Source organism: Somniosus microcephalus, chromosome 27 (assembly GCF_052327205.1).
Source record: "Somniosus microcephalus isolate GS21.2 chromosome 27, FLI_Smic_1.0, whole genome shotgun sequence".
Classification (NCBI taxonomy): Eukaryota; Metazoa; Chordata; class Chondrichthyes; order Squaliformes; family Somniosidae; genus Somniosus; species Somniosus microcephalus.
In genome coordinates, this window is record NC_141013.1 from 7,916,050 (window position 1) to 7,934,114 (window position 18,065).

Here is an 18,065-nt window from a genome sequence, read left to right on the forward strand (position 1 = left end):
TTCTATCCGTTAACCAATCCTCTATCCATGCTACTATATTATTCCCAACCCCATATCTTGTGTAATAACCTTTTATGTGGCACCTTATCGAATACCTTTTGGAAATCCAAATATACTACATCCACTGGTTCTCCTTTTATCTACCCTACTAGTTACATCCTCAAAAAACTCTAATAAATTTGTCAAACACGATTTCCCTTTCATAAAACCATGTTGACTCTGCCTAATCATGTTATGATTTTCTAAGTGACTTGATACCGCTTCCTTAACAATGGATTCCAGCGTTTTCCTGACGACTGATGTCAGGCTAACTGGCCCGTAGTTCCCTGTCTTTTCTCTCCCTCCTTTCTTGAATAGCGGTGTTACATTTGCGACCTTCCAATCCGCTGGGACCATTCCAGAATCTAGGGAATTTTGGAAGATGAAAATCAGTGCATCCACTATCTCTTCAGCCACCTCTTTCAGAACCCTAGGATGTAGGCCCTCAGGTCCAGGGGATTTGTCGGCTTTTAGTCCCATTAGTTTCTCTAGTACTTTTTCTCTACTTATATTAATTACGTTCATTAGACCTTCGGTTCCCCACCATTTTTGGTATGCTTTTTTTGTCTTCTACTGTGAAGACAGATACAAAATATTTGTTTAACATTTCCGCCATTTCCCTATTCCCCATAATAATTTATCCTGTCTCAGACTCTAAGGGACCAACATTTACTTTTGCTACTCTTTTCCTTTTTACATACTTGTAGAAACTCTTACAATCTGCTTTTATATTTCTTGCTAGTTTTCTCTCATTCTATTTTTTCCCTTTTTATCAATTTTTTGGTCAACCTTTGCTGGTTTCTGAAACTCTCCCAATCCTCAGGCTTAGTGTTATTCTTTGCAACATTATAAGCTGCTTCTTCCATAAAGTGGTACTTAGTAAGTCAGAGAATTTAGCCCCTCTCGTACCTGTATCTGCTATCTTCATGCACCTGTTCTTCTCTGTCTCCCCTCCTGCTTATGTCTCTTCTTTTTTCCCTTTAGCTCTCTTTTTGCTTCTCTTTCTGTCATGTACTGTTTCTCTCTGCCTTTTCCTTTTGGATGGGTGGCGTGGTGGGAAAGGAGGTACCAACGGTTTCTCTCTCCATGGATGCTGCCTGGCCTGCTGAGTGTGTCCAGCATTTTCTGTTTTTGTTACCAACGGCTGATAGCTGTATTTTACGGATGTTATGGGGAAAATGCATCTCTCAGTGGCTCCCTCTCTCACTCACGTGCTCCTCCCACCATCTTACTCTCATCACTTCCCCAATCGTTTCACCTTCCCACGATCCCTTCCACCCCCTCGCTCCCATCACTACCCCTACTTCTTCTCCTTTGAGCTACACCACGCAACTCCTGTATCCTACTCTTCCCTTTGCTCTACTGCCACTCTATCCACTACCCAGCTCATACAGAATTCAACTACCAAGGCACATCCGATTTCCAAACACATGGAACACTAATTGCTACTTCCAAATACATAAAATAAAATAGCCACCCAACAACTCACAATCCCTGAGTTTTTTTGTCCTTCTGTTTATTGTCCCACTTCATTCAAATTAAAATTCTCCAGCAGTAATGTGCTCCACAATAAAAAATACCTGCAAAACAGCTTGCCCATTCCTGAGCACTGGGAACAATAAAGGGGACCTCAGATCTCTATCTACGATATACTAAAAGTCTTTCATATAATGGGCGCTTCCTGCAAGTGTATGACTTACTTCCTGCTATTCGCTTCACACTTTATTGAGAACACCCCTATTAAAAACAGCGCATCATCTGACTCGAGCAATGCCACAAGGGGTCGAATAAATAGTCCGCCCAATTGCTCACTTTCCTCGAGCTTTTCATAATTAATTTTATTGTGCCGCTTCATTGCAATTAAAATTCTCCAGGATTCAAGTTTTTTAATCACACCTTTTGACTACTTATTCATTAACGACATGGAAAATACATTATTTACTCTATTAAACTATACACAATATAATTCTACAACTTTAATACTGCCAGAGTCCACCAGACGAGAACAATTAGACAATACCAGGCAGCCACAGATATAATTACAAGAAGATAACCATACAAAGATTTAATTTCTTCTGTAAGCAATGTCGAAGGACGTAGACTGGTAGGGATATAGATATCGACAGATGAAGGAGAAGGGGTGGAACAGATAAATTGGGGGAAGAAGGAATTAATCCATTTAAGTTTGAATTTATTGGGGCCAAATATAGTTGCAATTTGAGACTCCCTAAGCAATTTATACTGTTCTCTTAAATCCTCCTATTTTATTTTAAAATGATATATTGAAAAACCAATGTATGAAATCTGATTTCTAATCAATAGTTTGAATGAAATAGGTTTTAGTATGATAGCATAACTTAATCAAAGGTAAACCTGACAGAGCAAATATCTCAAGATTTTATCAACATCAATGAACGTATTGATGCTGAATAGAGCATAAAATCTGGAATTTTGCTTTTCATTTCAGTACATGTTTCAATCTATGCAGATATTAGGGGTAAATCCGCTCTCCCAGCGGGATGCTGCCCTCGCAAGGTGCACGGGTCGGAGAATTGAGGGTACAATGTTGTAGCCCTGTCTCTGACTCGCCCTCCTTCCTCGGAGCGTGGGGTCACGGAACTACCCCTATTGTCTATACACTTTGAAACATATTAAGGGGGAAATGTTTTTGTTACTGTGAGACTAATTGTGAACAAGTCCATTGTAAGGCCTTTCTTGCTCACTCTGTCTTTCACACATTTATTTTTGTTCTCTTTTTTGTCTCCAGTTGCTGAATCTCATTTTCATGTGCAATGTATTCTTTCATTACTGTCATACTGCACACCTAAAAGCAAAATATCTTTCAGGGGAATATTTGGATACCTTAACAATCCCATGATATGTAGCTGTGTTTGTATCTAAAATGTAATTATAATTCATCTATACATTTGGAGACATAAGGGAACATTCAAGCCAAGGAGGCAGATCCCGAGTGTCAAAAAATTGAGTTATGAGGAAAGACAGAAGAAACCAGGGCTCTTTAGCCTTGAAATTGAGAAGGGACCTTATAGAAATATATAAGATGCCAAATGGTATAAGTAAGCACTACTTCAAGAAGGATGAGCTAAATGGGGGTGAATGCCCTGCCTCACCTGTATCTAGTGAACATCTTTTCTCCTGTATATCGATATGGTACCAGTAACATTAGCGAGAAACTTGTCCACCACTCTTCCGTCCTCCTGAGGTCCCTTGTTTTCACTTATTCTCATTCAGCTACAGTGGGTGGATATTAGACCATACGGAGGAGGTTCTCCAACACGCTAATGGTGCTGGTGTTCTGGAACTTGCCCCATTTACATTGCAGGTCCAGATTTCAGATTACTGGCGGCACTGCTGAAACAGCTGCTCGCACACACTCTTGCAACTATGCAGTTGCTTCCAAGCCAGGTTTGCATCTTTTCAAGGGGTAAAATGTTTGCTCTTTGTGCAGAAGCATAAACATGTTCTTTGAAAACGTGATTAGGATTTTGCTACAGTACTGCATAAAGGAAACCTTTCCCCTAAGCACCTGGTTGTGGAAAGGAGACAGCAGTACAGAAAGAGGTTTGCTGGTATGTGCAGCGCAGGCTAAGAGTTGATCCCACCCATGGGCAGAACAGAATGGCAACCTGCGCATTCACACTGCTGACAGTGGGAGAGGGACCACCTTTTGAGGCGATTGGCTGTGATAGACACTAGCATCGCCACCTTTACAGGAGAGCGATGGCACTGGAGTAGAGACTGTCTGTGGGTGCAGCCGAGGAGCAGAAATGCAGCACTAAACGGACGCACAGACCTCTGCACTGTGCTACACCATGTTGAGCCAGCAGGAGGCATGTCTGCTGCACAGTAAGAAAGCCAGTGTCAGTTTCCTTTCAGTTTTAACCCGCCCCCACCCCCCCCCCCCCCTTATCCCCCCAGGTCTCTCTGCCTCCACAGGGTGCCCCACCAAGCAGCCAAGCTGAGAGCTGATAAAACTGATCATCTGTTTCCCTGGTGAATTCAATTATCAGACAAGCCCCTGAGGCGCCAACCTACAATAATGTGAAATGAGCATCTTAACTGCTACACCACCAGATTAAAAAAAACACATTCTCCTTACTAAATTTTTGACACACCTGTAGACCATGCAGGTACATCAGTGGGCCCTCTGACTGTCATGGTGAGAAATTCAGAGTATTAGCCTTGACACCACAGTGCAAGCAACGTGCCGAAATGATATGATAGAATGTGTCTGGCCGGTTTTGTTGTATATTACACCTCTTGAATCGGTTTTTGTTTTCAACAATTATGAGCGTTCAGATTATCTGTCGCTATTTCAGAGAAATATATATGTATTTTTTATGCTTTAATTTAAAAAAAAGAGCGTCTGCATCTTCAGATGTGTAATCAGGTCTGATCTTGTAAGCCTGTCCTATAAAATATCATCAGGCACACACTTCAATATGGTGGAGCAATAGGGGTCCTTCCCTGCAGGGTGGAACGTTCTAAAATATGCCGTATTAAGAAAGGAACAGTAAAAAAAAAATGAATCTCCTTTTACATCTATATCTAAACATTTGAAAGCCTAAGCTGGCAAGGGCTGCTGCAGATGATAACATTTGCTAGCATCGAGCTGCCTTTCATCGCACAACATGAATACTGTAGTAAAGAAGCATATCGTAAAAACCGTATGTAACAATTCCCGTAAATATCCACGTTGAGCAAGAATAGCAGCGTTGCTGCAGACTGTCATGAAATAGTAAGAAAAGTCTGAGCGTAAAAGAGATGCACCAAGGTAACCTTTTAGAAGTCGGCCAGACAAAGCTTTTCACCTCTTTGTTTTTTGTCAAGCCTATAAACAGGGATTGCCAGTTCCGTTGAAGAGTTACACCCGAAAGATTACCCTTTCGTTTCTCTTTCAGATGATAGCCAACGTGCTGTGCATTTCCAGCATTTTCTGCATTTTTGTTACATTTCATACATGCATATCAAAAAATATACATATTAACACGACCTTTTACAAAGCAGTAATTGTTGCATCTACTGCACCAGAACCTCCCCATGCGAGTTTAGAAAGACACACCTTTATATCGCACCTTATCACTTCTCCCAGCACTTCACATTGATGACTTTGAAGTGCAGTGATTGTTGTTATGTAGACAAATAGTAGTTTTAGGCACAGCAAGATGCCACAATCGCCAAAGAGATGAATGACTAGTTAATCTGTTTTTTGCTGGTGTTCGCTGAGGGAGGAATGTTGGCTAAAACTGGAAAGGTGCTCTTTCATCAATAGTGGCATGGCATCTTGTAGATCCATCTGAACCACTGCCCTAGGTACGTAGGGACTTACCTGAGGAATAGTTTTCAAAATAGGGTTTTTACTGGCGCTTTCAGCATTGAATCTTTCCAGAGACTCTGAAAACATGTGATGCCTTTTGCTGCAAATAGCAAGCATATGCTAAATAGCACCAATTAAAACCGATTTTTAAACGTTTTACGCAGTTAAATACATTGCAGTAGCTGAACCTCGGCAAAATAAAACTGCACAACTAGTCTTTGTAAGTATATAGGAATAAAAAGAAAAACAGGAAATATGAAATAAAAGCAGAAAAATGGTGAAAACACACAGCAGGTCCATCAGCGATTGATTCAGATTCCGGGTGACGCCCTTTATTAGATGATGTGTTTATCTGGAATCAGTACTCCGTGTTGTCCATCACCTCTGCCACTCTGTAAAGCTCTCTCGCTGGCACAATCTACCATATATACAAATCCATGATCATTAAATACTATGGGGAAGAAATTCGGTTGATAGCGCCACCGATTAACGCCTAAAGAGGCCGAGAAGTGGGGCGCTAGCTAATTTCCGGGCGGGCGCAAGGCCTCGCCCCATATTAAGCATGCATTTAGTGCCAGCGCTAAATCTTAGCGCCCGCTCATGGGCGCAGGCTGATTATGACGTAATTTGAGTGTGCAACGCCTTTTGGGTGCCCCGGACCGGAAATTCAGTGGCGCCCTCCTCCGTAGCGCCTGGCGCTAATAGTGACAGCTTACCTGGGCCTTACCAAGTCACTCTCGGGCTGGAGGAGCGTTATTTAAAGGGGACTGGTGTGGTTTAAAAGCGGCAGCCATTTTTGGATCACAACTTCCTCGAGAGCTACAAAGAGTTGCTGAGCTGCACACTGAGAGCCATTTGACCACTGAGCCAGCGCAGGCAGACGATCTTCAGCCTTCTGACCATCACCTTGCTGTTGGTGAGCCTTGACAACGGGGAACCTTCCTGTGGGCAATTAATTATGGGGGCTGCATTGGAGGGGAACGTCCTGCTGCTGAATCATCTGGAAAGGGCACTGAGACGCAGGGAGAGGGGGGCAGGCATGGCCAAATGGAGGAGGGCCCACAGACGTCACCACAGCAGACCTTACGCTGGCAGGGTTATCCGACAGCAGTTTTCCTGCATGAACATGCCGGAGGAGCAGCGTGTCAGAAGGCTGCGATTTAGAAAGGAGGTGGTGACTGAGCTGTGCCAGCTGCTTCAGCCACATCTGCAGCCTCAGATAAGGTGCAGGACATCTCTGTCGGCGGCTGAGAAGATGGCTGCTGGCCTGAACTTCTACGCAAGCGGCTCTTCTCAGGCTGCGCGTCAGAGGCTGATCAGAAGTAGCTTCTAGGCCCCTCTCACGGAATGCTTGCTGCCATTCCAAGAACAGGAATGGAACCGGTCTGATACCCCCAAGCCTGTGAAGGGCAAGATGCATGTAAATAGCAGGCATGGCCATTGTAAATGAGGAAAGTGTTTCATTACACAAAATGTGGTTCCTTCAAACATGAGAAAGCTATGACAACAGAAAGCAAAACGAATATACTGACACATAACTGACTCTCACACCTGGGAGACTGTCCAAAACATAAATCACATTCCGACCAGCTTCTTTGGCCTTGATTCCACTGCGCCAACCAAAGCATCCAATGCCCCATCAGTGAGGCGTTCCGCCCTCTGCCTCACCCTTTCCATGTCTTGCTAGGCTGGTGCGCCACAGGTAGGCTCCCACCGCTTTGAAGGCCTACAAGGCAGTGAGTGTGTCTGGTGATGCCAATTGACCTGCCCCTTTAAGAGCTGGCCGGCGCCACTGTGTCTCGGGGAAAGTGATTATTGACAGCACCCTCGCTGCGCCCCGCCGCCGCGAAATTGGGTTGCGCCGCCGGGTTAGCGCCTTAAGAGTAGCGTGCAGTGCCTGATTTAGCGCTGCAATCCCCTTTAGGGGCGCTGCAACCCAATATCGTGCTAGGTGGCGCTAAATTGCGCCTGGCGCTAAACTTTGCACATCGCCAGGACTAGTGCCCCAAACGCGGCTATACCGATTTTCTAGGCCTATGAATGTAATTATTGCCAACAATTTGTAATAAAAAAGGTGTTTAACTTACAAACGAAATTAGGTGCGATTGTTCAGAAGGTGCAATGTGAAACACAAGAAGACCTTGTGGTCTTGGACCAATATGAGGGAAAAAAAGTGATTTACCTGAATGGGGTGGTGCAGTTTGTTGGACCATCAACATTGAACACCATGTCCAAAGTGGGATATTCCCTTTCCCTTCCTCTCCCGAACAGTCCTTTAGTTCATCCGGCATGCAGTGGTGAAGTGTGTGTCCCAAGGAGAAAAAAATACTCAATGACACAAGTTGTAAAAAAAAAATGCAGCATTTTGGGGAGTATTTCTAGTTTCTGCTGACTTACTAGTTTGAGAATTCACTTTTATTTTCCTGTCATTATTATCGTGCAGCCCACTGTAAGTGTAATTTTTATCTAGCAACGCACTGTAACGTGAGACAAGTTAAGCTGCTCTCTAATACTGCACAGCCTGAAATGATTCTACATCTCATCAAGCATTACCTGAAGCTCCAGGAATATAGGCCCGTAATTTCCGATTGGAGGCTTCCTGCGTGTGGATGCCTCCAATCGGGGGGAAAATCTATGCCCTTACCTGACATATAGACCTGTCAAAAGTATGAATGGAGATCACCCCAAAAACACATCAAAACATTAAATTTTTTAAAAACCATCACGTTTTTAAAATGAGTTAAAATGACATTAAATTAAATATTTTAAACAAAAATTTAATTTTTTGAAAAAAATAATTAGTTTTTTATGGGGCTAAAAATAAACTTAACTTTTTTAAAAGTATTTTTAAATTATAAATGAGTGAAAATAAATTATTTTTTAACTTTTTTAAACTCTTATGCTGGTAAAAGCAGGCCTTACACAGGCTTTTACCAGGCGTAAGATTTCTAAGGGTTTTTAGCGGGCGGAGATTCTGCAGAAAACGGAACTCTCCCCCCGCAGAGGCCCTTCTCCAGGGCAAGCGTCCGATCTGTCAAGAGGATTCTTGACAGATCGGAAATGCCGGTTTTCAGCGCATGCGCTTTGCATGCCTGAAACCGGCATTTCTGATGTCCCCAGGGGCGTGTACGCAGCTCGTACACACCCGTAGGCATCGGAAAATACGGGCCATAACTTTTTGCCGCGGTTACCCACCACTCCTTCTTTCTGTGCACTGTTTCATTGCAGTATTTTACTATTTAAATTACTTTGCAAACCAGCTCTTCCGAGTCATGCTATCTGAATACCTTTTTTATATTCCAAAGCTAGACGTCTCGCAGGCTGGCAGCATTTGGCCCTTTTTCAGCTGTTGAACTTTGGCAGTTTGTAAGACTGTTGTGTTAAACTTCAGCGTGTAATTGTTGGCACATTGGTAGTGCTAAGTACTGGTTGGATTAAACAGTGTGCTCACCCTGAAGGGGTGCCAAAGCTATTGGGAAGGCAGAGGAACGGGGGCTGAAATTGTGCTGCGACCATCTGAAGAATATGGAAGGGGTAAGCATTTTAACTCTATCGGCTAAGTACACTTGGAAATGAAAGCCCTGAAAGTTTCCACCCCATGTGGAATCTCATTCTACAACAAAAACATTAACAACTTGCATTTATATAGTGCCTTTAACATAGTAAAATGTCCCGAGGCACTTCACAGGGGCCATTATCAAACAAAATTTGACATCAAGCCACATAAGGAGGCATTAGGACAGGTGACCAAAAGCTTGGTCAAAGAGGTAGGTTTTTAGAAGCGTCTTAAAGGAGGACAGAGAGGTTGCAATGAAAGACAGAAAGATGGACTTGAATTTATACAGCACCTTTCATGACCACCGGACGTCCCAAAGTGCTTTTCAGCCAATGAAGTACGTTTTGAAGTGTAGTCACTGTTGTAATGTAGGAATATGCAGTGTAAAGTGCAGCAGAAATAACATAAGAAGTGTGGTAATGAAAAGTAACACAAGATCCGTTGTAGACTAAGGAAGAAGGTGAGGGGAATACCTCTTCAATCTAAACCCGATAGAAGTTTACAGTACAAAATAATTGGAATGTGTGACCAGAAAACTGAAAAAGTAGTTTTGTAATGTATGCTGTGAAAATGATCTGACACATTTTTTTTATTTAATTTTGTCTTATATCACAGTGACAGGTTTATTAGAGTGCTGTGTAGGAAACGTTCAAGGTTTTTGACTATGATGGTGCCTAATTAATTGCACCTCATAAACCTGTTAATATGGTGAACGTGGATGACAGTTTGTGCTGTTTGATAGGCACCTAACTTTAAAAGATTTTTTTTTTAAAGCCTCCCTGCAGGCTCAGCTGATGAAGGCTAAGCCACACAGACCAGAAGGTCCCAGATTTGATTCCTATTCTGCATTGAGTTAGCTGATCTCGGTCCGGGTGACAATTGTACTCCCCACCCAGTCCAGTCCAGTCCACTCTCCAGTGACCTCTCCAATGAAAAGTATAGATGTACGAATATTGGATGAGGAACAGGATCAAGCTCGATTGTGATGCCCTTCAAGGTTGGTTGCCTACTGACACTCGCCAATATCACCCATGAAGGATGGCCAGTTTGGAACAGATACCAGAGAGCAGCAGGTGCCCATGGAACCTTACCTAGCAAGGAGGGCAAAAAATTGGCACAAAAAATTATTGAAATTTTTTTTTAAAACCTGCATCGAGGCACAGTTTTTTTTTTACCCTAAACTACATGTGTATACTTTAATTATTGAGCGTAATTGGTCTCAGCTTGAGGAAGGGTAATTAAGCCAAAGAAAAGAAGAAAGTGGACCCCATGTGGTATTTAAGAAAAGAAAATGTAGCTGAACAGAAGAGAGTGCAAGACAGAAGAGCGTCTGGGTCCTGTGCCAGGCATTTAAAGCAGTTATTTTCTGCTTATGTGTTCCAGCATAACATATGTGCCCCTATTATGTTATAAAAAAAAAAGGCTCTTCAGTTTTAAACAGACCTAAGCCTTTCTGTGGAACTGGGGTTGAAGTCTGGATAATGAGCGATGCAGCCTCTCAAGGAAGAGTGAGCAGATAATACCATGTGGACACAGAGCCTGTATGCCGCTCTCAATTCCACTTAATGCATGCTGAAGCCACATCGAATTGCATTTCACATAAGCGTGATGGGTCATTAGATATAAGAGGAAATTGTCTCAGATGGGTTCAATAGATGCAACAAATATTTTACAAAACATCTTCCATTAACAGTGAAAGACAAAAAAATGAAGCATTTGAATAGTAATATGCTAACAAACAGAGATCCCTTTTACAAGGGGATTGTGCAATACTTTATTTCTGCTCTAATACTGCAAATATTGATAATTGAGCTTTTCTCGATTTAAAAAATATACTTTTTACATTGAGGATAGTAAACAGCACCCTCAGAATTACTGTAAAAAGGCAATAAATTAATTGGGATGGGATGGGGAGATTCAAGTAACATATTAAATCACAAAAGCAATACTGCCATTAATTACTGTTTTAAATTCACTGAGGAGCATCTGCATTTATTTCGTCTCTTTCATGGTTGCACAAAGAATATTTTTTTAGAAGAACAGTGACTGTGTTGTACACAAATGTGGCAACTGTCCTGCGCCAGAAACCTCCCATGAGATGACTGGCCATGCGGTATTGGACATGGGTGGAATGTTGGCTGCAACAGCAGGAGAAGTTCCTGCTCCTGAAACAGTGCATCCGAATCACTGGAATAGGGAGACGGGGCCCTCGGTGTAATATCCTACCTAAAGGATGCCATCTAACAATGCAGGATTCCTTCAGTACTGCACTAGAATGTTAGCCTGGGTTATGTGCTCAGGCCCTGGTGGGAGGCACAAATGCACAGCCTTGTGTGACAGAGGTGACAGCATTGCCAAGCTGACAGTAATTATAGCCATTAAAGTTTTGTTTTAGCCATTGCAATGCCACAGTTGCATTGCCATGGTCCCTTTTAAAGGTTGCACAGAGCCTTGGTCAGACACGATCTGGAGTACTGTGATCAGTTTTGGGGACTGCACCTCAGGACAGCTATATTGGTCTTGAACGGGTTACAGTGCACTCAACAGAATAAGTGGACAGGAAGAATAAGCTTGGCTTTTATTCCCTTGAGTTTGGAAGGCTAAGAGGAGATCAAATCAAGGTCTTTCAATGCTAAACGGATTTGATAGGGTAGATACAGAGAAATGTATTTCCTCTATTCGTGGAATCCAGAACAAGGAGGCATATCTTAAAATTGAAACCAGGCCATTTAGGAGTGAAATCAGGAAGCACTTTTTCCACGCAAAGAGTCGTAGAAATCTGGAACTGTCGGCTCCAAAAGGCTGTGGATGCTGGGTTAATTGAAATTTTCAAGACTGAGATCAATAGATTTTTGTTTGGTAAGGGTATCAAGGGACATGGAGGAAAGGCGGGTAAATGGAGTTGAGGTGCAGTTCAGATTCAATTGAATAGTGGAACAGGCTCGAGGGGCTGAATAGCCTACTCCTATTCCTATGTTCCTAAAGGGAAGGACTTGCATTTATATAGTGCTACAATTGGTCTCACCTAGGTTCACGTTCCTGATTGCAATCCAATGAAAGTGCCCCTGTGTGGATTTTGGGTGGCGATAAGATTAAGTTTGGTTGTGTTGGATGGCTGGCAGTGCCCATGGAACCATATCCCAGTAGGAATCGGCACTCGGGAAAGGAGGGGAAATAAAGGCATAACGTTTTGTGTGATGGGGAATCCTATTTGGTTTCAGTCCAAAAGAATGTGCTCCAAATTGCTTACTGATTGCACTGCACCTTCTCCTGTGTGCAGTTCCCAGGTTGATCAGTATACAGTAGTACTAAACATTCAATACATGTATTTTTAAGCACTACAAAACAGGGGAGAGCAGAGTAATGCAACAATGAGTCAACTGTACCTCTGAGCCATTTTAGATCAGCATCAGGAGATGAATTAAATTATGAGGACAGGTTGCATAGACTAGACTTGTATTCCCTTGAGTATAGAAGATTAAGGAATGATTTAATTGAGGTGTTTAAGATGATTAAAGGAGTTGATAGGGTGGATCGAGAGAAACTATTTCCTCTGGTGGGGGGGGAGTCCAGAACAAGGGGGCATAACCTTAAAATTAGAGCCAGGCCGTTCAGGGGCGATGTCAGGAAGCACTTCTTCACACAAAGGGTGGTGGAAATCTGGAACTCTCTCCCTAAAAAGCTGTTGAGGCCGGGGGGTCAATTGAAAATTTCAAAACTGAGATTGATAGCTTTTCATTAGGCAAGGGTATTAGGGGTTACGGAACCAAGACGAATGGATGGCATTAAGGTACAGATCAGCCATGATCTAATTGAATGGTGGAACAGCCTCGAGGGGCTGAATGGCCTACTCCTGTTCCGAGGTAGGAGATAATTGATTTCACATAAAGGGTATGTATGGTAGCTTAGTGGTTATGTTGCAGGACTAGTCTGGAGGCCTGGACTCACTGTCCAGGGAATGTAAGCTCACTCACTGTCCAGGGCACTGGAGTCAGTTGCCTTCTGTGGAACCTATCTCAGTGATAGTCAACACCTCAGGAGATAAAGGAATAACATTGAATGAAAGGGATTTCAGTCTGGCTGGAGATCCAAATAGGTAAACCTATGTCATTTATGCAGTGTGTGTTTTTAACTCAGAGAATTTAAAAGAAATAAAGCATTAAAAGATCTCATTTAACTTGTATTAAACTGGAGCAATACTGGTGCAGCATGCCATAATTTCAGTTGCTAATAACTTAAAATGGTAATTTAAAACTACAGGGTAGAAATTATGATCACCACTGTTGTTGTACAAATGCTTAAAATGTGCATACTAAATTGCTCTCTACATTCCCTTAACTTAATTTCTAACGTTATAAACAATTGGGGAGGAAAAAACCCTGCAACAGCTGCAACACCTTGGCCAGATACACCATTTTTGAGCTGCACTAAAGACGGACACTGCACCTTGGAGATTCCCGCCTACCTGCAGACCCGGCCTCTGTCCCAGGCAGTACATTCTGCACTGTGGGACAGGAGCCATGGTCTCACTGTACCTGACCTGCATACAGCATGAGGACAGGGCTACAGAATTGCTAAAGCATGCTGCACTAAACATTCCAGAATAAATTTAAAATGTAATAATTAATTAATTCTTAGGTACTGTAGTATGAGGGTTAGTAATGTTTAAATATATACCGCTTTGAGTTATGGCATTCATTTTAATATCCCATTAAATGAGTCGAAAGTACTGTAAACTGGTAAATTTACACAGAGCCAAACTTTCACAGGAGCTTTGGGGTGATTGGGATGATGGTTGCATTTAAATAAAAGCTCATTTATGCCGCAAAAATAGAAAGAAAAGACTTGCATTTCTATAGCGCCTTTCACGACCACCGGACGTCTCAAAGCACTTTACAGCCAATGAAGTACTTTTTGAAGTGGAGCCACTGTTGTAATGTGGGAAACACGGCAGCCAATTTGCGCACAGCAAGCTCCCACAAACAGCAATGTGATAATGACCAGAAAATCTGTTGTTGCTATGTTGGTTGAGGGATAAATATTGGCCAGGACACCGGGGATAACTCCCCTGCTCTTCTTCGAAATAGTGCCATGGGATCTTTTACGTCCACCTGAGAGAGTGAGAGAGCAGACGGGGCCTCGGTTTAACGTCTCATCCAAAAGATGGCACCTCCGACAGTGCAGCACTCCCTCAGCACGGCAAAGCAGAGTAGTAGCACTGGCCATTGAATGGCCGCACCACAAAGTGGTAGGATATGTATTCATCACCCAACTCACCGTATGGTGAATTTTCTGACCTCCACATAGGAAAGCATTGGAGAGGAAGCAAGAAGGAAAATCAAAGGCTAGTCATCCCCATCCTGGGCTGGTGCATCCTTCTAAAAACCAGCAATGGCACAGGTTTGGGATCACGTATGCAGCTTGTCCTGGTCAGAGAGTGATGCAGGAATATTTTAAAAGGAGCAGCTCTTTGTCCTGCACACTGCTTGATCCCAGCTGTGTTGCTGCAGGACAGCACCTAATGGATGTAGATCAGGGAAGCCAGACTGAAAATAGAATCACGCAGGTCTCCATTCACAGAACTCCCAACGGCTGGTTTCGGAGTAACATTGGTGGAGGTCAGCGGGCAGGTCACCTGATCGATCTCTTTACTGAGGATAGTATGCAGCTCAACTGGGATAAAAGGAAGAAGGAGTATGATCCTCATTTTAGAAAAAAAAGAAAAATAATATTAAAAGATACTCAAGATTAAGGTCCAACTGTGAGCTTATCGCCACGTGTTCAAGTGAAATACATCCCACCCATAACTAATTTTTAAAAAATCTTTATTTGCAATTTTATATTCTGTTTAAATTTATTGTGAAGCAGCTGGGCTCCAAGTCAGAACTTTCAGAGGCTTCTGTGCTGGACTTCCACTGCTGGGTGTCGAACTCTGAAGTTAATTCCCAGCCGCGTCCATCAGTTTACACCAGCAGCTTCATTCCGATATTAGTTTGAACTGGTAAAGGCCTTGATATTTCCTGCAGCACAAAAGAATAACCTGCATTTATATATCAGCTTATCACCTGGGGAAACTCTTCAACAACTTGCATTTATATAGCGCCTTTTAATGTAGAAGAAAGATCCCAAGGTGCTTCACAGAGATGCAAGGAAAAAAAATCAACACTGATGAAAAGTAACCAAAGGAGGCTCCAAGAGGGAGTTGGAGAGTCGGAGGGGTTTATGAAGGGAATTCCAGGGCGTGGAGCCTCGGCAGCTGAAGGCATTTCTGCCAATGGTGGAGTGAAGGGATGCACAGGAGGTCAGAGTCAGAGGAATGGAGAGTTCAGGTGGGAGCGATTGTAAGACTAGAGGGGGGAGAAATTACTTTTAGCCAGTAGCGGCAACTGGAGTTAACAGCTGCTGAAAATGGCTGGAACAGAATTCGTCTGGGAGGGAATGGAGACTGTTGGCGCAGCGCTTACCTGCCGTGCAGCGCCGTCCTGGTGGCGTTGCTGGAGGGATCCGAGGCGACGTTGCAGCTCCCACAGCCTCTGGAAACGAGGCTGTGGAGCTCGCAAGGAATTGTGGGCAATGAAGAGGTCTGAGAATTAAAGGGGCCACGCACACTGAAGCAATACAAATTAAAATGAAGTGAAACAATGCAGTTTTTAGCCCTTCCTGCCTTTAAAAAAAATATTTAACATTAAAAAGACGTCCCAAATGTAAATATTCAGCTCTTAAAGCTGAATTCCCTTCCTAACCTCAAAAAATGGGAAAAATGCCTCAGCACTAACACAAATGGCGCAGCAAGCCAGGAAAGGGGCACCCAGAGTCTTGCACGCCACACTCCATCTTTGTGCAGGGGATCAAAACTGCAAGATAGGCCCTCTACCCACAGGGGCCAGGAGGCCCTCCAGAAAGAACGATGTGGGAATACATCACCAAGGCCGTCACTGCCAGCAGATTAACCCCCACCACCTGGCTCCAGTGCCCAAAGAAACTACATGAACTCAGACCACTGGCCAGGGTCAGTGAATGCATCTTCAAAAGCCATCTCCTACCAACTACTCCATTAGCCTCACACACAGCTCAATGCATGACCCTCACCCCCAATCACTCACCTACCAACAACCTGCACCAATCACGAGGCACATCTCACATTCCTAGCCTCATCTCACCTCCTTGGAGGAGATGGTGCCAACCATTCTTGGCAGGAGCATGGCTGAGCCCTTGGCCAGTGGCGGGGCTGAAAGGATACAAGATGCTGGTATCCTCATACATTATCCTCCTCCTGGCATGCACCTCATGCTTTCCCACCCTCCCATCACCACAACTCCAACCTTGTGCCTTCCTCATTTCACACATCCAAGAAATGCAGCCTGCCCAGCCAGTGGGTGACCAAGAAGAGGGAGATGAGAGTGAAGACGAACAAGAAGATGACACTCCCAGCCACCAGCTCCTCAAGGTCAACCAGCAAGGACATTTGTAGTGTCCCCACTGAAAGTCAGCAGCCTTCCACCAGCCATGCTGCAGCCACTGGGGTAGCACTGCGTGACATCAGTAGGATAGGCAAAGGCACACACAAGAAACTCATTAAGAGAATGCATATGGGTGATGAGTTGATTTCTTGATTTCACATTGGATGGATAGATGTATGTAGGCAATTGGAAAGTTTACTTTGTGGTAGCTTTTATTTCAGCATCGTGGCCAAGATGGTCAGTAACAGATGGAAGGTAAGGTATGGAACTAATGATGAAAGGGGAATTGGGGATGCGGTCACTGGGACCGCAGGTGGATGATTCCATCCCGGATATCCCGGCCATAAAGGGGCTGTCTGGGATGCATCCTTCCGTCTGATTCCTCCTCTTCTGTGTCTTCCTCTTCCCTCTCCAAGCAGATGCTGTAAATGTGAAATGATAGAATAAAATGCTGGAAATACGTAGCTGGTCAGGCAGCATCTCAACCCTGAGACATGAACTCTGTTTTTCTCTCCACGGATGTTGCGTGACCTGCTGAGTATTTGCAGTATATTCTGTCTTCTCAAAGGCCTTCATTTACCATCTAAGCCCTTGCAAGCGTCCAGCAGCACTCCTTACATACTTTAAAAACTTTTCAAAAATATTGCAGCAAGCCAACACTTCAATAAAATAAAAAAATAACCGTCCAAAACCTTAAATCCAAACTTACCTGATTGATGTGTGTGTTCCTTTAGAGGTGCAAACATCACCACTGTCAGCCTGCTTGCACACCAGGTTAACTCGGCGTGCTTAACGCTATGGTCGAAGTTCGCGCTTGTGACGTAAAGTCGGCGTTGCACGCCGATTTATGTCACGCCACCATTTTGTCCAGCATAGCGCTGCCAGTTACCGGCAGCGCAAAGGTAAGAACGAAAACGGCGTCCGCCGCAGGAACCACCAGCAGCTGGTGAAAGAGCTGCAGCTACCATTTTAGCGCCATGTAATGGTGCTACAGAATGGCGCTAAGGCCACGAATTTCTAGCCCGAGGATGTAAAGTCTACAGCACGGAAACAGGCCATTCGGCCCAACTGGTCAATGCTGGCGCTTATGCTCCACACAAGCCTCCTTCCGCCCCTCTTCATCTCACCCTATCAGCATATCCTTCTATTCCTTTCTCCCTCATGTGCTTATCGAGCTTCCCCTTAAATGCATCTATGCTATTTGCTTCAGGAGATTTACAGAGATAGGGAGAGGTGAGGCCATGAAGGGATTTAAATTGAGGTGTGGGGCGGGGGGGATGCGGTTATAGCAGCCAATGTAATACAGGGGTGATAGGTGAGTGGGCCGTGGTATGGGATAGGATGCATGCAGCAAGATCCCACAAACAACAATGGGAGTAATGATCAATGAGTCTCTCTCTAGTGATGATGGTCAAGGGAAGCATCTTGGCCAAGATACTGGAACAACTCCCTGTTCTTCGAATAGCTCCAAGGGATCTTTAATGTTTACTGGACTGGTCAGGTGGTTTAACATCTCATCCAAATGGTGTCAGCACTCCCTCAATAGAGCATAAGCTGAGATGATGAGCTTAGATTCCTTGTATGAATGAATGTTAAATCACTTCCTTTGCCACCATCACACACTCAGCAGGTGCAACCAACAGAAAACAGCAGGCCGTGTCTGTAATAATAA

At 43.8% G+C, this 18,065-nt stretch overlaps 1 protein-coding gene across 2 annotated transcripts in view; it reads left to right on the forward strand.

Annotated features, from left to right (window-relative positions):
• Window positions 1-18,065, forward strand: part of iqch (IQ motif containing H) — a 178,074-nt gene that overhangs the window by 90,954 nt on the left and 69,055 nt on the right. The gene's annotated exons all lie outside the window — the stretch shown is intronic.